Genomic DNA, 23,757 nt, shown 5'->3' with positions numbered 1-23,757 from the left:
GCGACTGCCGCGGTTTTGCTCGAAGAGGCAACGCAGCGGAGCGTTTTTCATCTAAAGCTTTAGTGGCGTCCTCGTTTTTCTATGTTTCAGACGAACGCTCAGTTATCTTTCCATCCTTTCCAGCGCGCCTTTATGTTTTTTTTTGTATTTGGCATGAGACGTTTCAAGAAAAAACTGCACGAAGGCCAATAGCTCATCGGCCGTGATGCTGGTGCGATGAAGAAATATGAGTGGCTCTAACTTTTCATACTTCAGCGGCGTGTGTTTGATGCTCGGCTTCAGTCTACCTTCCTCACTGAATGCGGTGAGCAAACGACGATATTCCGGTTACTAAACTAAGGGGAAACTTAGTGCTTTATTGTACTGAATATCCTTAAAATAACAGATTACGTTCTAAAAGCGTTACTATAACTTACTTCAAAGGAAACAAAACACTGAAGAAGTCTCCACTGCCCACGTAAAAGCCATATGGCATTCCCATTAGTTTGTTTCCCTCTCTCTCTCGCCTTCTATTTTTATTTAGGCAGAAGGAGTTTTCGACGTGAAACTCACCACTCACTTTCTTCCCAAATTAAGGAAAATAGCTCTGAACGGGCCCATAAGCCCGCTAAAATTAGGGCCTTTGAGTAAGTAGGCCTCGAGGACTTTTGCTGCCTGAAACAAAAAATTTGTTAAATGTAAACACTTTGTACTAGAGAAATGAAAGCGAGCGCTTGATAACGTTCTTGAGAAGCACGTAATATGACATTACATTTACTCCAGGAGTGGAGCTTTTCTGCGCAGGTTCTGGCGACTTCCAGTGATTGTGAAAGCTGACGAGGAATAACGACCGGAAGTGCAAACTGTGCTTTCTATATGTATGCCTGAACGGCGCACAGTAAATTTCGCTACCAGCTCCTTAGTCGCAAACTTCAGCTTTGTGCTATGGCTTTACTTGAGTTTCCATTTATTTTGTTTTGTACTGAAGAAGCATCGGTATCAGATGGTCACTCAACGAAATACAATTCCTGCCTGTCGCATATTTACCACGAAAAAACAAGGACAAAAGAAAACCAGTTTAGTCACGTAAAGCTAGAAAAGCTGTCATCGACACACTGGCGTCTAATTTTTTTGCACTTTGCATTTATTTCGTTTTATTTGGAAAACTAGCAGGTCACAGCTACGCATCTTTGCTGTTCCAGCGTAAGATGGGCTCATGTTCATATGATGCGCTCAAGCATAACATCAAAACGCATGTTCGTCCCTGGCCGTGCTGAAAGCGTTCAAGCTGTCTCATAGTGACGAATAGACGAAGCTTAGTACGCTGACCCGAGGCTGTATATGTAATCATCATCTTCACATTTCACTAGCATAGCAGGGCTCATAGTGACGAATAGACCAAGCTTAGTGCGCTGACCCGAGGCTATGTATTTAATCATCATCTTCACATTTCACTAGCATAGCAGTCGAATGTTGAAACCTGCGATCAAAGGTTGCTCGCGTTCCGCTCTATAATGCCCGTCGACACAACGTTCGTTAGCTTTGTGACGAGACGAGGCCTCACCCAGCGTATGTCAGAGAGTGGGGCATCAATTGCGGGAAAAGGGTATGGCGTTTAGAATCGAGCTCAGTTTAATCAACAGAGAGTTACCACGTCCTCTGTACAAGAAAAGGTCAGCGGGCGGGCTTGCGTGGTCACGTACGCGCGACCCCCTTTCCATGCCAGGTGAATTTCTCACACACACACACACACACACACACACACGCACGCACGCACGCACGCACGCACACACGCACGCACGCACGCACGCACACACACACACACACACACACACACACGCACACGCACACGCACGCACGCGCACGCACACGCACACGCACGCACGCACGCACACACGCACACACGCACACACACACACAAACTGTCAAATCCCGTGGGAGCTATTTCCACCAGAAGGCACGCACGGCGCCGCGGTTTGTAACGTGCGCAGAGTTACGGGGTGGAAGGCTCCAAAAAATAACCCCGGAGTTTACCATACTTTTCACAGCGTGGTCAACCACGACCACAGAGCCAAAAAAAGAAAGCAACGTCAAAGCAGCTAAGAAGCGGTTGAACGGTCAGTCCACGTACCAGACGTCCATACAAATGGCAAGAACAGTAAAGTCGCCTATGTCCCGAGGATGGGAACCGAAGGTAGGGGCTGTTTTCATATTGTGACATGACGCCACTTCATTTTCATAGAGAAACTGTTGAAAAGGCTTGCAAAGCCGCGTTTTTGTGAGGCGACGGTGAAAGTTGACGGTACCATGCTCGGCAACGAAAATTTAGGCCAGCAACACAGTCCACGCTGCGGTTCCAAATTTCTACGTTGAAATGTAATTATCAATAATTATAAACTAACGCTGACCTCGGGCGTAGCTCAGTGGAATGGACATCAACTTCGCCGCTTGATTTCTTGAGCCAGTAATTTGTTTCTTTTTTCTCCCGCCGCGTTCCACAGTCATCATGTTGGTGGGTAGCTAGGAGTTTGCACGGCTGCAGCGATTAAAACACAAGGGCCAGTCCACAGAGCAAGAATGGCGAGTTCCTGGAATGCAGGGGTTTTGACTCCCCCCGAAGGTCGTGGATACGAGTGCCTTACCTCTACCCTTATTAACGGTGCCTTAATTACCTTTGCCCTAATGAACCCCACATGTCGTGGATTGGACCTGTGTGGTTCACTAAGGAGTGGTTCATTAATATCACAATGTCAATTGGAATCCAACTTGGAGATATGGCTGGTTCGCCCGTATTTCCAAGTGGGTTCGACTCCCACCAAAGGTTGAGGGTTTGCACACGTACGAATTTTGGTGCCACAGCGCCGGTCGGCGTAACGCCGGACATCGGATTTTTCGTCCCATGAGCCGTCTGAGGCTCTCGCCTTAACAGCATCAAATCATGTTAATGCACACAGTAAAATGAGAAACTGCTGGAGTTCCAGCTCCCAGCTTGTCACGTCGAGCTTTGTTTGTGGGCTGCAGATTCATCGCGATTTGAAATCGCTTTCTGCTTTTATATGCTATTCGGTGCCATGAATGCGGCCTACCTCATACAGGCAGTGACCTATTTTAAGAGCAGACGCACGAAGCCGCGTTGCTGGATTGCTCAGGGGCTGAAAATTAACCTCAGTTCAATGTCACTGCAAGCGCCACGCGTGCGCACTCGCGCCATCGTCTGCATCACGTGTCATTACTGTTAGCACTGCCATTGGCCACGCTGCTCACCAGCACGCTGTTAGCGCCTTACGCTCGCCGCTGCTCGTAGTAGCGCTTGTGTTCCCGTTGTAGCACGTTTATCGCGCGGTACCGTGTACGCGTAGAAGCGTGCATATTTCCTGGTGTTTTCCAGTACAGCTTCTGTGGTGGCGAGCTCATTAATTGTCACTAACTCAATACATATGTCGCTTCTAGTAATAAGCATATTTGACGCGCACGAATGCGTAACCCTTTGTAAAAGTATTGCAGTCTAAATGTCCCTAGGTATACCTGTGGCTCGAGGGAACACACATAAATGTTCGGGCCATCGCCTTGCAGAGGTGTCGCAATTTGCGCTGCAGTATGCACTGAAAATACAATCTGCGCCAGTCCGATGGTGGTTGAACGGCCGTGTGCATGTTTTAACGATACTCCCGCACGCAAACCTTTATTAGCGTAGGACTTCAGTAACGAAGAGAATCATCTACGTAGCCATTGACGTCATTTGCTGCAGTCTGTACTGCCACTTTCGATATAAAGGTGTCGTGCTGTGCCACCACCCGACTCCGTTGGAGGCACCACAGTTGCCGTGGGCGCCACCGCTATGAAGCCAAAGCAGACGTTCACATCAAGATGCCCCTGGCACTGCGTAACTTATATTACACGTCGGCTAGCAAAACTAAAGTAAGTAATTGGTTATACATGTTGCGTAAAGTTATTACAGTAGAGCTCTTAAATTTGCCTCCGGGTTGGGGTGCTGCCGCAGTTAGATCGTAGCGCAGCGTCTGCTGCGTGGCCCACGACCGATCCGAAGGCACTCCCGCTCGCCAGAGCAATCGGAGGCCAGAACAGGAAACGCGGCAGCGCTCCTTCCGCTGCCGATAAATGAAGCTCGTCTGATTGAGATGAGTGGAACTCCATGCGATTGCGGTCCCGCTCAGAGGTCTAAGGAAGGAGTGGCTCCGAGTGCTCTGAGCTACAGAGCGAAGTGCTCTGAAAGAACCAGGCAGAATGCGTTCAAAGCACTCGATTTCGACTAGCATAAGGTAACTCGTGCCGCCAGAGCAAACTTCAGAAGCACAGAACTAGCATGCGAATGTATCATAAGTGGTCATATATGTTCGGGGGAGAGTATCTCTGGATGCCTTGAGTGCACGCATGCGGCTAATGCGTTTTCGTAACAATGCGATATGGGTCAATATACAACATTTAAAACACTAACATTTAACATTAGGGCCACTTTGAATGCAGTTAACGTTGAGTTAATAAGAACAGCGAATGAGTTCAACACGAGTGGCGGTGACGCAAGAGGGTGCCGCATAGCATTGCTTGGACCACGCAGCGATCAACAGTGCTCTTCGTGCGGGACGCGAGCGTTACTTGTGTCTCCACAGATACAAATTCAGTGTTATCTATCCAGTTGTGTTCATTTCTCGCCGCGGTAACAGAGCGGGGACAGCCTTGCGCTGATAAACACATGGTCACGGGTTCGATTCCCGACATCGGCGACCACGTTACGACGGGACGAAAGGCAAAAAAGGAAGCCGTCGTGTGCCACCGTGCATTGGGTGGGTGTTAAAGAAGCGCAGCTGTGCAAAATAAGCCACAGTGCCGCATGGTCACTTGTCTCATAACCACATTGCGGTTTGCACGCAAAGTTAAAGTATCAAATTAATTTTATTCTATTTTGTTTTGATTCCTTACCTCCTTTCCACCTACTTAGGCCACCAATCTGGAGGCTGCCCTATCGACCTCTTTGCCTTTCATTGAGATCTCTCTTTGTACTCGAAATGCGTGATTTTGTGATTGAAAAAAGAAAAAAACTTGATGCAGTGGATGAAAACGAACCCGGACTGCTTCGCTACGCACCCCTCGTAACCCATTGGACAGTTTTGGAGCATTGAACCTCCCAATTTATTTAACTTAACAATTGTAACGAGGAAACCAATTCGACTTCCTCCTTTCCTAAGGGTTGTTTGCAGTCATAAATGCCACTCAGAAAAAAATAGGTGTGCTTTGTGACAGTTTTTCGAAGGGGAAAATGCAACCACAAATAGAAACTATTGCCTTACACACCACGCCACAACGTCCTAAAGGATAATTGTTAGACAAAACCTTTTGTTCCTAGATGACTCTCCAGCCTGATTAACGCAGCCGTCATCCGCCCCGTCCGGCAAGAGTGCTTGAGCGCCGTTTTGTCCGCAAAAACGAGATCGCCAAACGTCAACGGCATCCTTTTTTTTGTGTGTGGAATAATCGGTGCGAGAGTGGTTTCTCGGAACAGGCGCCAGCACCGTAACGTGACGGGCGGACGACAGTGTAATGGGCGTGGAGATTCTTGCTTCCCAAGGCGGCTGACAACGCAGCGGATTGGGGAGAGGAGCACGCCTCCCTTGCACATGCCGCGGACCGCAGACGAGAGCGCAGTAGTGGCCCTGTATATACTACTAAAGGGAGCCGAGTTGCGCCTGCCTTTTCCTCTCGCCGCTCGCGCCGCTACACGCCGAGCACCATCACGTGGTCTAGAATGACGTCAAAAGTTACGCCGTGCTGCAGAGAAGCCAGCTTTACGGACGCAACGCCGTCTTTTAAATGCGCAAGCATTTCTTTCTCTACCCAATGAGAAAACCCGTCTGTCCGTTCGTCCTTCCATCTGTCCGTCCATCCATTTCCAGAAACAACGCTGAAACTCGGTTTGTTGTTAAGAAATAAGTCAATTATTCCAGAGCGCAGTACAATATAAGCTGCTCGCGTGAGATCTAGTATTTTTTACCTTGGAAATATGTGATAGCAGGACCCATAGAGGTATCTGAGCACCGCAAACTAGACCCGAAAGTGTTAAAAAAAAGATATCGCATAGATTCGGGCTAAGAACGGCAGAAAGTTCCGTTCGCTGGAAACAACGCTGATGGCAGCCTCAGTAATGACATCACGGTACCCAAAGTTGTGATTACCGGTGGTCCTTTCGCCCGTCGGCGAAGCCCTAGAGGCTGTTCTGCAATTTGTTCGACGTAGCCAGTGATGAAAAAAGAAAGAGAATTCACGCAAAGAAATCAACGGAAGTTTCACTTTTTTTCCTTTTTTGTCTCTGCATGAGCCCCTAATCACGGGATGTGTGCGAGGCGTAGCCTGGGGCGACGGCCCCGAAAGACTGGGCCTCTTTTCGAGATCTACTGCAAAGCAAACGCCACTGATAACGCAAAGCTGAAGCTGTGTTAGTGTCTTCGCAATCCCAAATGGATTTTTTTACGTGCGCTTGTAGAGGAACGGCCGGCGGCGGTTCTGCTCGGTGGGGATGATGCCTGATGACCTGAAGTTAAACAGGCTGCGAAATTGACTAGAGACACGTTAACAAGACATTGAGAGAGAAGGAAAATACGGATGTGTGAGGTAGACGAACAAAAGAACCAGAAAGAAGTTAAAGTTAAAAGGAAAGATGGCAATCAACGATGCCTTCGAATGACCTATCTCTCTGTCGTTCGCCTCGGTACGTGTCATATGTGCCCAATTTTAGACACTGTACCAATGTTCTAGCTTACTGTAATCTGATTTCCTGCCGCCCAGCCCGCAATACATGAATTTTCTTTTTTCAGAACATATGTAATCAATTGTTGAACCATTATTTTCATATTTATGTTTTTGTTTGCTAAGTATGCGTAATTTTTACATGCGCAGTCGGTTTAACTTGTCCTTCTGCAGGGACATCGTTTCTTTTGTGCGTGTGCGTGTATCTGCATTGTCAGCTCCGATGATTCCCTTGATTCTTATCTCCTCTCTCTTTTTGTTAGTTCGGCGCTTTCAATTAGTTGGAAGATGTTTGATACGCATCTCACATTACATGGTTGCTTGCCTATTTCGAATCTGAGCATATCGGGCAATAGCACTCTGAGTTAAGCTCTTCGGACTTTATTGAAGGCGAGTAAACACAGCACTATGCTAATATCAGGAACGCCGTCAGCTGGTTTCAATGCATAACTGTAATAAAACGGGGTTAAAGAAGAAAAAAAAATGGGAAAGACCGGACACACAAATGCGCATTACCAACTGCAACTTTACTGGTAACACGCACACAATCTTATTCACTAGCCTAAGTTACATTATTTTGCAGCGAGTCAACATCACCATGAAGACGACCCGAATAAGAAGGCAAAATAACCTGTATAACGAACCATTATTGACAGGAGTTCACAGCCCGAAGATTATAAATGAAAATCAAATTCATTCTTATAGAGTGGTACAAACGAAGCGTTGGTGCAAAGGCCGGGCAAGCGCTATATATGCAATGCCCCAGCAATATTCTCTTGGGAACTTATCCCTGTAATAATTTACCGCGGTAATTTACTTAAACTCAGGAAAACAGGCGCACCTGTGCCTTGTATTCGACGCCACTTAAAATTATGTAGTAAATATACTAAATAAATAGGGCGTAAAAAGCACGTTGAGAGCAGCACCGCCTTTCGGCCAAACTAACCTTTCCACTTGTACTATAGTCATGTCGTCTATGAAGTGCCGTTTTATTGTGAAGTTTTCTTTGGAACAGGTAGGGCAGGCTTTGAATGAGCGAGCAAGACAATATAGATGCAGCGTGAAAAATTCTTACAGCAGCCGCTTGTGGTTGCATCATATAACCTGCTCGAGCCATCGTATCGATGAGAAAAAGGAAGCAGTTTTAAACAACCCAAAACATAAATAAAACGTTAAAAAATCAAAGCACGTCTGTTTTTAACGGGCGATAAATGTGTAAATTGGCCCCTAATGACGCTTTGAGATGAGGAATGTCGTTCTCTATTCTGCCATAATTACCACACTAATCTTCGTGTGTGAGGAGCGCTCGTGGTATCGTACATCGTGTTATATTTGTCAGAGATTATTTTGCAATGTCATTGTGATTTGGCGTGTTCGCCTCTAACAGGCGTTGCTGATAACAGATATTTAATCTTCCTCCTCGATATTGTGTTTTCCAGCTCTTCCTTACATATTTCTTTCTCTCTCTGTTTGTTTCTTTATATTTAATTATGCATTTATTTCTGGCCCATATGGGGAATACGAGAAAATCCAATAATATCTTCTAACTCCATCGCGCCAGAACTGCAGCAATGTCTCTGCAGACTTATCGTATGTCACCAAATCGGTTAACGTATTAGGTTCACCTGGCTTCAGCGCATCCATTATTAGTATCGTAAGTCTTATGATATTAATGGCATAGACAAAGTAGGTGTACAGTATTTGAGGTGGCCACAGGAGCCGAGGATGTTGGAACACGCTCCTTGATTGGTAGACGTTTGCTGATCCCTAAGGTAAGATAAAGAATGGTGTCAGGACTACCCCAACACTTGCGAATACCAGGGCGATTCGTAAAAAAAATCGAGGAAAAAGTCATGATTTACCGGGAGGACGATGACCCCGGTTTCATAATATAGCCAGTCTGAGGCGGCCTTCTGTGTCACTGCGCCGATTATGCGGCAATGAATACTTCACCCAGACAATGATAATTGGTCAGGCCTTGTTAGCGTTCATTAAAAATGACCGGTTCACGCCAGGCTCTCCTGCTTACCCAAAAACGAAAGCCCACCTGAAAGAATATGAACTCTGCCAGTAAGCGGAAGTGAAAAATCGGGTTGTATATCTGAAATAGATTGAAGAGAGCGTCCTGTCTGTCCGATTCGCCTACCAGCGGAGAAGACCGCCTGCGTATACACAAGGGAAGGCGGCTCGCAGTAGAAGCATCGCTGATTAAACCTTTCCTCTTCTCCAAAGAACATTGTTTGCGTGGATCAGCTGTCATTAAACACGACCGATGACGCAGGAGGCGGTGCTGGAAATCACGCATAATAATGCTTCAGCTATAGCGCTACTCATGTGGATTATGAGGAAAGCTCCGTCTTCTTTCACTCGTCCAAGCAGGTGCGCTGTTTCTCACCCATACTATGGTGGATGCGGCCTAATTTACGCGTGAATTGTTTCATCTTCATAACCTTCTGCACGTGAGCATTTCTCTGTTCAGAGAAAACAAAAAAAAATCATAGGGGTCACGGAGCTGAAAAAGATCAGGCCGTGGGTTGAGATCAGGTGCTTTTTTAAACCAACAGAACGCAAGCACGGGTTGTTACTGCTTTGTGCGTGCTTCAGTGTACCTTCGCAGGGCCGTGCGGAGGTTTGGAAAGAGGATTCGAATAAACTGCAATCGCACGAAGGAACAAGAACGTAGACGGTGAACCGGTAGCCTAAACTGCTCGTGGCGGCTCACGTTCGCGGATCCAATCTCCCGGCGAGCAATCCATCGGGACACACTCGCTTGGTGCCATGCGGGACCCACTGAACGCGCCGCTATATCGATCCCCCCTCGGCGGCTTGGCCAACGGAGTTTGCGCAGGACATGAGAGCGGAGCCAATTTCCCTAGACGAGCGCCGCGAAACAAGCGTAGCAAAATTCTGACGATGCAGGTAAAGAGTGTGACGTATGGTAAGTCATTCGCTCGAAGTCCCTGTGGATTACTAGTTTTCGTGAAGTAGTGAGTGCACTTCAAATTTTTTTCTCGGAACATGATGTCGCTTTGAACTGATGTATTGCTCTTCAAATGCAACTCTTGGTAAATCATGTTCAAGCGGGTAAGAAGAAGGACGCAGAAAAGGAAGATAAACGCAGCGGAAGTTCTTGTAAAAGCTCCACTCAAGTTTTACAGGAACATATAAATAACTGTTACATGAAAAAAAGAGAACACTGGTTGACGACAACAATGCAAAAGCTAAAACAGAGGCTTAACGCAGGCATGCAATTCCATCCAGCCACCAGCGAAAATTCCGATTAACAAGTATGGCAGTTGAATTGACGGCAACATTCAGGAAATGTATCGTACAGTAAGCGCGTCTTGCGCGAGAGCGAATAAAAAAAGATGTAAGAAGTAGGAAAATGCCAGCATGGCAATGGCTTAAGTTGAGCTTCGCAAATAGCGACCTAAACTCGCTTTCTGCAAACTTCCGGGTGTTAGACTTTTCCTTGACATAAAAATTGTTACAGCGCAAACGCATGCAACAACAAAGTATGAAGGACGGGACACAAGCACTGACTGTCAACTAAATTTTATTGACGGAAGACGGATACCTTATATAAGGGGAAAGGTCGAAGTGAAGGGGGAAGGGAGTGATACAATCGGGGAAAATGACAATGCGCATCGATGAACGAACGTGCCAGCAGTCAACGGAATTAGGCGCAGAAAAAACAAGAAAACGAAAAAAACTATAAAAACACTAGCAAAAGGCGAGGGATACTAACACACAATGAAATCAGTAAGCAGTCGCTTCCAAAAAATTAAGCTCTGCCGCAAAAAGCGATACAGAAGGGGTGCTTACGCACTTGCTGCAATATTTGTGTATGTAGAACGCTTCCAAACTGACGCGCGCCGTCGCGTCGGCACTCTTGCCGAGAATCTTCGTCTCTCCCAAATGAGCCTCGCATCCTGTGCATTCAATTACGTGCGCGACAAAATGTGCGTACTTTTCCTTTAAGTTGCTTAAATTTCGGGCTTGTTCCCCCAAGCATTCATTAATGCAGCGGCCGGTTTGGCCGACATAAGCCTTTCCACACTTCAAGGGAATGGCGTAGGCCATTCGTGGGTCTACGTAGACCATATGTGAGCAGAGTATTGCCTTTCTTGGCGCAGAGCGGAACATGAAGGAAGAAACGTTTCACATTTCCTTTTCTCTCTTTTGTTTACCTTGTTTTTCTCGTCATTTGCTCTCACGATTGTTGATTCTATCATCGAATCAACAACTCTTACGCCTTATACTTGCTACTGCAGAAAATAATTTTCTCCATTACTTGCAGATGATTGTCTTAGAAGACTGGTGACTTTGCGTGTCACAGTGAAAGCAACCGAACCAGGCGAAGTCAGAAGCTTCTGCCCCACACACGGCTTACAAAAGCGTTCCAATGTTGCATTTATGCGGTAGCCCGCTGTCCATGTGCAATCACTCGTGACGGTCGATGAAACGTAAACGAAGCGTCTGCAAACTGAGAATCCTTATCTAGCTCCAATGCAAATTTAGCTCGTAAAATACACACCGAGCTTCGTCAGTTAGAACACTGTATCAATCAATAACATTCATTTTGTTTCTTTATGACTTTTTTTCTTAAAGTGTAAATGCGTAATGCCTTACTTATCTTCGTGTTCAGCGCCATAGCATGTTACTCATGGCCAGACATTTCGTTTTCATATTTTGTTTCTTCAGCATTGCCGAATCGTCAACAGCCCTATACGAATATATAGTACATTTGAGAAGAGCCGAACTTTGTCATTGCATATCAGCAGGCAGCATCTTGAATAAACTTATTCGAATAATACAAGGAAAACAAACAGTTGAGCGTCGGGATCACTTAGTGTTGCCGTATGTAACGGCTGTCCTAAAGCTAATGACATTTCTGCTCAGGGATTCTTTACCTTTTTCCTCAACCTATTACATTATGCTTTCTTACCGACGAAGATAACCAAATAGTGGACCGGAGAACATGCAAGAAGCCAAATTATAGCGTCATCGCTGACTACATTACGTTTGCGAAAAAACAACTGGAAATTTTCAGCTAAATTATAATTTCCCTGATTCCAGTCAGCCTTGAAAATTTTGATTCATTCAGTCAAAGAGATTGGTAGTTATAGCCTCTTTACGATACCATATATAAATCCCTAGGGCATCCTTAATACTTCACCGTGGTAGTTGTACCTTTCTCCGACAGCGCTAGCATGTTATTTGGCAATATGAAGACGCATTTAAAGGCATGACCTCTCTGATCGCGCGTGAGGTGAAGTCAGCTGTATTATCTTCTGTATCCGCGCCAATAGGAGCCACGGGGCGACCACGTCAAGGGACTTGCATAAACGACTGAGAATCATCGTCGGGGGCTTGATGGCCAATCACCTGCGTCGACGCAGGTGATTGGTCATCACCTGCGTGATCATTCATCGACGAAACTTGCTGGCTTGGTCACGGTGGCATGCAGCCATACGACATGGTGTCACGAAGATAACTTGCATGGACCGATAAATTTGTAACGTAAGCATAAATAAAATAGCAGAACCAACATCACGATGGCTTTCGACGTCCTAGAGATGAGTTCTTATGCGCCCGTTCCTGCTGCGAGCGTCGGCGTCGGAGTCGTCGGCGGTGGTGTAACCGAGGGAACGAGCGCAGCGAAAGATAAAAATGTGAATAGCTGCGAGAGCGGAGTGGCACGAGTAGGAAGGCGGAGGAGGGTGCGGCGATAGGGTGAGAAGAAAAGCGTAGTGCTGCAACGATGGCTACGAGATGGCGCCAGAGTAGCCCGCGTCATCTGGGAAGTCTGTCGGCTACGGCAGCTGTGAATAGCGCTCACGCATCACCCACGCACTGGCTCTCGCGATCTCAAGATTAGCGAAGCAATTGTGCCACACCTCGCTCTGTTTGCAACGCGCCGCCGGAGACAGCATTTTCCACGCCAGCCAATATATCGCGAAATGAATATGCCTATACAGCTGAGCTCAAGTTTCGCATTAGGGAGTATGCTTATCATCAGTAATGTTTTCGCACTTTGCATTGAAGCGATGCAGTAAGACAACGTATTGCCACGTTGTAAACACCTTTTGTGTGAGGCGCCTACTGCACCGGGGCTCCTCTATCGGGCTCGCCAGTGAACAAGCCTCTGAGTGGCCTTTAAAATGAATGGCGGGCTGGTGCCTGCGCTGACAAACGCACCACGAGGTTGCCGGGTTCCTTTGTCGCGTTTCTTTCTGGACACGCTGCTCCATCTGGTGGCGCTGCCGAGGAGTCCGCTCGTAGCCTATGAGACGAGCGAGACGCATCAGGTGCCGGTGTCTGCGAATGCTGAGAATTGTTCCCTCGTTGGCCGCACACTCAGTAGCATACATACATACATGCATACATACATACATACATACATACATACATACATACATACATACATACATACATACATACATACATACATACATACATACATACATACATACATACATACATACATACATACATACATACATACATACATACATACATACATACATACATACATACATACATACATACATACATACATACATATATTTCAAGCATTTTCTATACATCGCCTTAAACTTGTTTTTCGTCCTCAAAGCTTTTCTAGCTACCTTATACCGATAGCTATGCGTCTTTTACATGGCGTGCCACCTGTTGCAATAATATGCAAGTACAATACACAACGTGCACGTAACGACGCTACGAGGTGTGCATGTCACACCGCGTGTCTTCTCGCGCACTAGTATGCGTTTATAGGGCATTTCTCCGTTGCAAGCTAGCAAGCTATGGCGTTCATCAATGGCGGAGTAACAGCTGACTTCCGCACAGCATGACCGGCTTCTTTCCCGATGGAAACTTGTTTCTTTTTTGTCTCATTCCCGGCGATAAGTGCGGTAGATACAAGAAAGCGGTGGCGGACACCATCGTCAATCAACCGATACGGCTATTGGGAGCCTAGAACAGCTTACCCTGTAAAAAAGGCAGATGCATACTTAGTGTTAATGCAAACATATTATCACTATCATTAAACCAGGTTGTGGAAGGTTTTATTTCTGGTTCCTGGTCACTATGATGATGCGTTACCTCATTGTCCCAGATTTTCTTGATGGTAGAAAGGAAGATCAGCAAGTGGAGTCAATCAATTTGATTATTTCGTGTAGGTCATCAATTGTCTGTAAACGCTTGGAGAAAAAAATAGCAGACCACCGTTCAACATTCTGGCAGCGTATTCTTTTTTTTTTATTTCCCCCTTAATAAATGATCGAAAATATGGATTACAGTTGTGTCAGCCAAACTGCACTAATAGTAAACACCGGTGATGAGGCGCGTTCACTTTTCAGTTTTAGGGTTAGATAACATGCACAGAATATTTTCCACAGCCGTTGCGAACTAGGATACTTCCCAGCATTGAGCATTGTCACCTAATTACGCTACGCGAATCATCAAAACCACGTGTAATTCATACAATAAAGCTACAAATAGATAATACAGCTTTAACAATCTAATTTGCATGGGCATTGAACAGCAAATTCCAGCTCACAGAGACTCCCATATCACGTGTGTTCCTTAATATCTTCAGAATCCCACCGTCAAGTGGCAGAGTTATCTCGCGTGTTGCGTTCGTAGGGCTCGTGGTTCTTTAGTCGAAAAACTTGTATCAGCCTCTTTTTTTGTGTGTGACCTGTGCCACACGTATCGGACGATATGTCCACGTATTTCAGCCGTACCTTCAACCGATTCATCTGCTGAGACAATTTTTTTCTTCCCATTGCTCCTTCTAATTCTTCACCGCATATTAGCTCGTTCACCTGCCTTCTGGGTGAGTCTGAATCGATTCGCCTTTGGACAGAAGCCCGACAACAAAAGAAATGTAGCAAGCACCCGCATGACACACCGCTTGTCACAACTGAGACAAACTTATCACGCACTTTTATTCGGATATTCAACCTACCACGCTCACCTTAGCGTGATAGTAATTATGCTACTCATGCTGTTTAGTTTCAATCTCTATCTCCATATCTGCTACACTGCTGTACCATTGGGTGCCTTTAGTTGTACTAGTAGCATTAGAGAGAGAGAATGAGAAATGAAAGGCACGAAGGTGCTAGCGACGACTGAGCACAGCTTGCAACCCTTAATTTGGGGGAGGGGAAAAGACAGGAAAAGATTAAAGGATCGAAAGATCGGAGTTAATGTCGCCGACGCTGTATTACCGACGGTCGCTGAATCAGGTTGTGTTCAGGAATCGCAGCTGCGTTTCTGTGCCCTTCTACAGCCGTAACATGTCAGACCGTGGTCTTCGAATTTTGTCCAACAAGAAGGGTCTTCGCTTTAGGTGGTTGAAAGCGCTGCACAGCGCAAACCCTTGAAGTTCAAGGGAAGGGCAGTAATACAGAAGGTGTTCTGCCATCTCTTCGCCGCAAAAGGCTTTCTATTTGATTAAATCGGTCATTGCAATAAAAAATGAGTGCAATACCAAGGTGTGAGCAGACGTGGAAACACCAGTGGCGGCTTGCACGAACATTTAATAATGAAAATAATAGCGAATTTATGAACACGTTCTTGTGCGCGCTAGGCGTTGTCTATAGAGCATTTAAGAATGCGTTCTTAAATTCGTTATTATTTTCGTTATTAAATGTTCGTGCAAGCCTCTCCAAGTAGGAGGCGCAGTTGCGTAAAATGGTCGAGTGAATGCCACAATTAGTAAGTAAATTGAAGTGGGTGCCCCCCTTCCATAATGTAATATTATGCGACAGCTTTCCTTAGTGCTTGTCGACGTCAGTCCTCGATAAAGTTTTATAAAATAAACTAGTTCCGTCGTTTGCTTTTCGAGCAGCTTTGCCAGTGAAGTCCCTGAGCAGTAATTATATTTTTAGTTCAGAATACTGTTTTGACACAAGCAATTTCTGGGAGTACGTGTAATTGAATAATTAAACCAAGTTGTATATCAAAACACGCCGAGATTGTAATGATCCCCAAGCCAGGCAAAAAGCTACAGGTAACAAACTTAAGACCAATCTCCCTCACATCGTGCTTATGCAAATTATATGAGAGGATAGTAACAAAAAGTCCACAACATTGCATGGAGGAAAACGAGCTATACCCCATAGTATGTTCGGTTTCCGATCCAAGCTTTTGACACAGGATCTCCTTTTCTAAATTAAACATGAGGTTCTCAGCAATATACCATACAACGGAGAACACATTTTAATGGCACTAGACATAAAAGGAGCTTTTGACAATGTAAGCCACGCGGCAATCCTGGAAGGCCTTAACAGCGTAGACTGCGGGAAGAAAGTACACGGATACGTCAAAGCCTTCCTCTCCAATAATAATAATAATAATAATAATCTTTATTACATCCAGTCATGTCAAGGTTACAGATCCAGCCCGCATAAGCAACATTGCTTGTGTGCGAGGCTGGGCAGTCAGGTGGTAGTACTGATATGTGTACAAATAAGTTAATACAAAGAATATAGGAAAAAAATGATATTGCAAGAGTGAACAAAAGATATTATTTGAACAAAACGTAACATTGCATCAACAGGGTAAAAAAAAAATACACATTGACATTCGAGATGAGTTCGCAATCAGGTTCGCATGCTTCAAATCCCGATGAAAACTTCAAAGAATGTGGGCATTACTTATCACCCATGACCTTAAATGTGATTTTATTTGTTTAAATGTTCCCGCGATATCATTCTCATTCAATTTATTGAAATTAGCGGGCACGTAGAAAGCACGAGTTCTCTTGCCGTAGTTTGTGTACACACGAGGTACCACATATTTTTCTGTCTGACGTAAGCTGCGCGATTTCACGTTCAAGTTTTTGAATTTAGTAGAAAAATAACTTTTAGACATGGCGTCGAACAAAACTTGTTGCTCGACAAGCAACATGCCTGACTGGTACATGCTCAGCAAAAGATCTTCCCCGTGACCAAGTGTGCCATACGAGAGGCTATAGGCAATTGTTTTTAAGATGCGGTTAATTATCTTAAGTCTACTTGAAGAAGCAAAGCCATAAATTGTTATTCCGTACTTTATGATCGATTCCCCAAGTGCCTTGTAAACCATTTTACGAATATTTACATCACAGAAAGATTTTAGGGCATACAAATGAGCGCACACAGCACGTAAGCGCCTTGCGAGTTCTTCAATGTGGATATTCCATGACAATGTGTCGTCGAAGTGTAGTCCCAGGTATTTTGTGCTATTTACCAGAGCTACCGGAGGACATGAGCATGCAAGGCAGTCACTGGTGTGGAGATAAACTGGGGAAATATCCGCGACTGCTTTATATGGGCTGTGAAAACATATCATATTAGTCTTCGATTTATTAATGAACATTTTGTTATTAATGAACCAACCAAGTAGTTTACAGACATCATACTGTAACACTCTAGCGGCTTCGTTTGAAAATTTATTTGATACAACCAAAGCCGTGTCATCAGCGTATAAATAAAGTTTTGATTTTAGTCGTAAGCAAGCAAGATCATTCATGTAAATGTTAAACAAAAGCGGTCCCAATACGAATCCTTGCGGTACCCCTGATTTAACATGCAACAAAGAACTATAGGACTCCGCCACACGGACACACTGTTGTCTGCCTGTTAAATAATTTTTAAAAAATGAGTAATACGGCCCTCTGAAACCACACCTGCTTAGTTTTGATAGTAACTGTTCATGATCTAATGTGTCAAATGCTCGTTGTAGATCAACGAAAAGAGTCAAAACAACATTGTTTTTATCGATTTCGTTACAGATATAGTCATTAAAATCTTCCAAAAGACTCACAGTACTCTGTCCCGAGCGAAAGCCAAACTGCGCTGGGTTAATAAGGCTAAACTTTTCACAAAATGAGGCCATATTAATATAGACTACTTTTTCCAATATGCTTGCCAAAGACGAAAGATTTTAAATTGGCCGGTAATTCTCGTAAAGTTTTCGAGGTCCTTTCTTATAAAGAGGTCTCACAATGCTAATTTTCATGTTTTCATGTATCTGACCGGTTTTTAATGTTTCATTTAGGATGTAAAGTAGTGTTGATTTGAGCACATCGAAGTTCGCAGCTATATCTCTTAGCCTAATTTTATCAAAACCTGGAGATTTTGTTAAACTCATGGATTGTATAATATCCCACAATTCTGCTTCATCAACAGTAGGCAGAAAAGCAGAATGAATGTTAGAGAACGTGACATTGTTTGGGATATTTGCCGGTGTGCACCCATTTGTAATGTTGTTTACTGATTCGATAAAGTGTTTGTTAAAATCATTAGCTATCTGAACAGCAGGTGACTCGCCAAAGGCGTCCGCAAGAGTATTATCAATACTCTTCTTTGCAGGTCTCCCTATTAGAGTGTTAACCAAGTTCCATGTTTTACCGGTGTTACGGCTGCAAGCTGCAAACTTGCCTGAGTGGTAGCGCTTCTTAGCTAGTCTTATTTTAGCGTTTACTTTGTTTCTCATCTGCCTAAATTCTTCTCTTGCAAGAGTATCCCCGGGTTTATCTTGGCATTTTCTAAGAAGCTTGCTTTTAACGCAGCAAAGCTCCATTATTTCGTTATCAATCCACGGGCTATCTTTATTTCTTCTTTTAAGCTTTATTTTCTTTTCTGAGCAAAGGTAAATTTCTCTAAAGGCCTCTACGAACAGTTCGTAAGCCTTTAGGTGGCTGTGCCGCGTTAAAGAATCCCAGTTGAATGTTCTCACACGTTTATCTACTTCATTAGAATTCAAACCATATTTCTCTACAGTCTTTGTTTCAGTCAGAGCAGCAGCATCTCCTGAAACTGCTATAGCGATAAAGTAGTGGTCCGCTACTTTTTCCTTAATAACACAGCCAAATGAATTATATTTGCACATTTTTGTGCTGATATGGTCTATACACGACCTTGTTAACCGATGACCGAGAATTTCCTCTCGTGTATAACTCTGAATTTTGTTTTCGAGTCCGTCGCTTGCCAAAAGTGTTAAGTAATCAGATGTTGCTGGCTTATTTGCTGTAAAAATGTCTATATTAAAATCACCTGCCAAAATAATGCTGCTTCTGTCCGCGTACTTTTTGAGGAAGCTTGCCAAATCGTCTAAAAATGTATTTACGTTCGTGCTCGGTGGCCTATAAACAGCACATACTGTAAATTCCAGATCTGCTTTAGTCATTACTACAGTAACCACTTCAGCATCTTGAAAATCAAAGGACACTCGTTCACAGTGCCAATCACTTTTTACATAGACCGCTATGCCACCACCTCTTTTGTTATCCCTGCACAAAAAGAAAGACTGAAAACCACGCAGTGCAAAATGAGCGCATTCGTCTTTTGAAATATTGATTTCGGTTAAAATTAAAACATGTAATGATGGTAGTGCTTTAGCTAGATGAATATTTAACACGTCCCAGTGTTTGCGCAGGCTTCTCACATTCACATGGATTAGCTCAAGCAATAAGCTACTGGAAAGCTCTGACGCCTACTCGTCTTTCATTGATTGCCACTGTTCAGTTGAGTGTACTTGGTCAATCATTTTAGATTATTTTATGTAAGCCTTGTTCATTGTCAATGCGTAACACTGACGTTCCTTCGCGTTTTCTTACAAGTATTCTGCCATTGCGCACCCAGACGAAGCGATATTGTTTATCTTTCGCCAGATTTTTTGTCATCCATAGCAGTTTCTTCATTCGGGAAGTTAGATTATCGTTCAAGTATATCTTTTCACCCTTCAGTCTGTTCCGCTTTTCAATCCAACGCTCTTTTGTTTCACTCCTTGAAAATCGCACCAGAATAGGTGGGACGGAGTTAGCTTTGCCTTTGATTCTGTGCACGGCTTCAATGTCCTCGTGACTGGGCCTAGGAAGTTCCAGTTTGGTTGCAATAGATTCCACAACCTTTCGTAGGTCCTCGTTATCACTCGCTTTGACACCATGGATTTCTAAATTGCTTTTTCGTGAGTACCGTTCAAGATCATCTACTGCTTGCTCCATATTCGACAGCCTGTCAGATTTGGCCAAAAGCTCGGCTTCCAGTTCAGTTACTTTTTTGTTTGTTTCCTTAAGTTCCTGCCTGTGCTCCTCCAACTTTTGCAGCATTGTGTCATAATTAGATGAAAGCAATCCCAATGATGTCTCAATACCCTGCATTGCCGTCCTCTGCGCCAGCATTTCCTGGTTGGAAGCCTCGAGCTTGTCCAACTGCACGTCTTGCCGCCTTTCTAACACATCTAGTCGACTCAGTACGACATCAAGTTTGGCCAGTACATGCGCCAGTGACAGCTCGACCGATACATCAGTTGCTCTATCCTTCTGGGTTACGCCGTCACCGTTTCCAGTTGGCAATCGCGATGCACGATTTACACAAGTCAGACACACCCACTGTTGTTTTTCCTTAGTGGAAAAGTTTTTCAAGTTCGTTTTCGTAACCCCCGAGCACTTTCCCACATGATACCGATTGTCGCACTCGGCACATGTAAGGCTCTGCAAGACATCAGCAATCGATTTCATGCACGCAAGGCAATCAAACTCAGCCATCATGGAAACACTGGTGCAGTCCAGCGGAGAAGTATGCAACAATGAAATAAGCAATAATACCTAATTAGGCATTCTCACCTATAAAGCAAAGAAGCGGTCAGTCTCCACTCTGCGAGTACTCCGCCGGACTGCAACCGATGCCCAGTAGGCAGCGCCTTTATACCCTGCTGGTTCCGACATCCAACGACAGGTGGACACTTTCCCCAGATAACGCAGTTGAAATCATGGCCATATCTTGCTTCTGAAGACGCTTTGCCTGCGGTGCCTTGTGACGACACGTGCTCAGTCTTTTCTTTTCCTTTTCGGCCGGGAAAGCTTGGTTTGGGCGATCCTTGCTGCTTTCTTCAGCGTCGGCGTTTCCTATAAAGCAAAGAAGCGGTCAGTCTCCACTCTGCGAGTACTCCGCCGGACTGCAACCGATGCCCAGTAGGCAGCGCCTTTATACCCTGCTGGTTCCGACATCCAACGACAGGTGGACACTTTCCCCAGATAACGCAGTTGAAATCATGGCCATATCTTGCTTCTGAAGACGCTTTGCCTGCGGTGCCTTGTGACGACACGTGCTCAGTCTTTTCTTTTCCTTTTCGGCCGGGAAAGCTTGGTTTGGGCGATCCTTGCTCCTTTCTTCAGCGTCGGCGTTTCCTATAAAGCAAAGAAGCGGTCAGTCTCCACTCTGCGAGTACTCCGCCGGACTGCCAATAGCAACAACACCAACAATAGGTTTGGGAGAGATTCGATTGCCAAAATTCCCCACAACAAACAAGGGGGCACCCCAAGGTTCAGTAATTTCCCCGATACTCTTCACCATCGCAATGATTGGCCTAGGGCATAAACTAAGCGAAATCGAAGGCATTAAACACGCCATTTACGCAGATGACATCACCACCTGGGCCACTAAAGGCTCGCTGTGCCAAAAAGAAAGCTATCTGCAAGAAGCAGCCACTTGCGTGGAAGAATACGTCGGGGAAAGAGGCCTTGGGTGCTCAACGGAGAAATCCGAGCTTCTGAAAATTACACGGGGCAAGAAAAGCAAAGAAAGCCTTAACATATGGCTAAAGGGGCAGCCGATACCGGAAAGCCAACAAATCAGGATCCTTGGAATGTGGGTGCAATCCACACAGCGCTGCACCCACACGCTGAAAACACTCAAGCAGTCAACAACCCAAATAGCACACATGATCACGCGGGTGTCACAAAAGAGATATGGGATGAAAGAAGGAGACACACTTAAGCTGGTTGGCCACCTGGTGGTGAGCAGGGTTGCATACTCACTCCCGTACTTCAACTGCACCAAACAGGAAATACAAGAAGCGGACGCAATTTTACGCAAAGCGTACAAAACAGCGCTTCACCTGCCGAACAATACGTCGACGGAGAAACTAATGGCACTTGGTTTAAGCAACACCTTCGAAGAAATAAAAGAAGCCCAAAGTATCGCACAGCTCATGAGACTCCAGCAGACCAAAACGGAAAGGGAACTGCTAATAAGGCTAGGCTTCGCGGAATCAATAAAAAAAACCTAAAGAACGGAGGGGATTCCTGATGAATATCGGAAAACATACACTGTTAGCCCCCTACCCAAAAACATGGACCCAAACCTCCACACGGCGCGAAGAGACGCAAGGGCGAAATACGTCGAAAAGTACCTGGCCACAAAAAACACAACAGTATACACAGATGCTGCAGTATACGCCAAGCAAAGAGGCAAAAACATAGTAAAGACACCTGCGATAGTAATAAGCCAGGACTACAAAGAGATCAGCAGCGCCTCAATGAAGGACTGCTCAGTAACGGAAGCTGAAGAAATAGCCGTAGCTCTAGCGGCAGTGGAGGGCTACCGATCTGAAAGGTCTTTAACAATACTCACCGACTCGCAAACTACATGTCGGAATTACATGAACGGCAGAATAGGACCCAGAGCGCTTCACATCCTCCGCTACTGCAGGGCTAACAGCAAAGTCAGGCATACAATTTTCTGGGTACCGGGACACGCTGGAATAGAAGGGAACCTAAGGGCGGACAAGGCAGCTCGAGAGCACACAAACCGAGCGGCCACAAGCACCGACTCTGAGGAACCCATACCAGTCAACCCAAGCTACTCAGACATTTTGAATTACTATAAGGGGGTCCGGATCAAATACCCTCCACCCCACAACAGCCTAAATCAGCATGAAGCAACCTCTTGGAGGAGGCTGCAAACAGGAACATATCCAAACCTAAACACACTAAGCAACATGTTCCCCACCCAGTATTGAGACATTTGCCCTTGGTGCAGCGCCAAGCCCACCTTATATCACATTACATGGGAATGTGTTCAGAATCAACAATTCCTTCAAATAAAAGACCCGAGTGCGGAGCAGTGGAAGAGGGTGCTCTCCAGCAGCGACCCGATAGTCCAGCATGGACTAGTAAGGCACATTCGCCGAGTAGCCACCCTCAGTGGTGCCCTGGAATAGGGGCGTCGACCCTGCGCAGATGGAGAATAAGACCGTGAAGATGGCCGACCACATCTGCCACCACTAAGTTCTAACCAATTAGAGCAATTGAAGTTTTTCCTCGTCCTCCTTGTTCATTGTACTGGATATTATCGGCACGGTGAAATGTGGAAGAGGAAGATAACGAACTAGTAATGCATGCTCGATCACTGTCCAGCTGAGACTGCCCCGTTTTACTAGGGTTCTGTCAAACTGGCTGCGAATTTTACTTACAAGAACGTCCCGTTCTTTCTGGCCATTGGGAGGGCGTGTACTATTACGAAGAAAACAGTGATGTGATCATTGAAATAAAATCAATTAGTGCGGTAATTGATAAATTAGTAATTTATTTAGTGAGCTTGCCACAATGAAAACTCCAGTCAGCATATCAAAAAACCTAGTACAGGCTCTAGAGTGGGTTTCCATGGCCTGAATTCAAGTTTTAAGCATCACTATCAGCGTATCAAAATATATATGCTGGGCTTTGTAAGGTTGAAGAGAAACTATTGAAGAATGTAATGATCGAGTTAAAAGATCAGCATGAAGCTGTAAAAAAAAACAAATTGAACGAACTACAGGATCTACCAAAGTTCACCTCCTCTTCGTTATCTTAAAATATTATGATCTAAAATTGTTTAATATGTTGATGCGGATTACTGCCGTATACTATGGTTCTCATTATCGCTTACATTTTCGTAGCTCTGTGAGATACTTAGCTGTTGAAATGCTGCATTCATAAATACCATCGATTCCGACCTCGGCTTACCCGAATGCCACACCAATTCTGACAAGATTCGACTTAGCAACCAGATTCAATCTGATACCTCGGTGGGTTGGCTCCACTACTGATCAGGCGGAGCCTTAATCACAATTACGTCGGTGGTCTGTTCAGTCTACCGCAGGGTGTCTGAACGGTTAGCTAGCCAAAGGAAAGAGTAACCCGTCATTTCTGTCACATTCATATATTTTCTTCTCGAGAATGCACACATGTTACCGTTGCTAAAT

At 45.0% G+C, this 23,757-nt stretch overlaps 1 protein-coding gene across 2 annotated transcripts in view; it reads left to right on the top strand.

The window, feature by feature from the left end:
- The window catches only part of LOC135919011 (uncharacterized), a 997,771-nt gene that overhangs the window by 31,391 nt on the left and 942,623 nt on the right, over window positions 1-23,757 (top strand). The window lies entirely within an intron of this gene.

This window comes from Dermacentor albipictus, chromosome 9 (assembly GCF_038994185.2).
Source record: "Dermacentor albipictus isolate Rhodes 1998 colony chromosome 9, USDA_Dalb.pri_finalv2, whole genome shotgun sequence".
Classification (NCBI taxonomy): domain Eukaryota; kingdom Metazoa; phylum Arthropoda; class Arachnida; order Ixodida; family Ixodidae; genus Dermacentor; species Dermacentor albipictus.
Note: the sequence above shows the minus strand (reverse complement) of the source record. Positions and strands in the feature narration are given on the sequence as shown.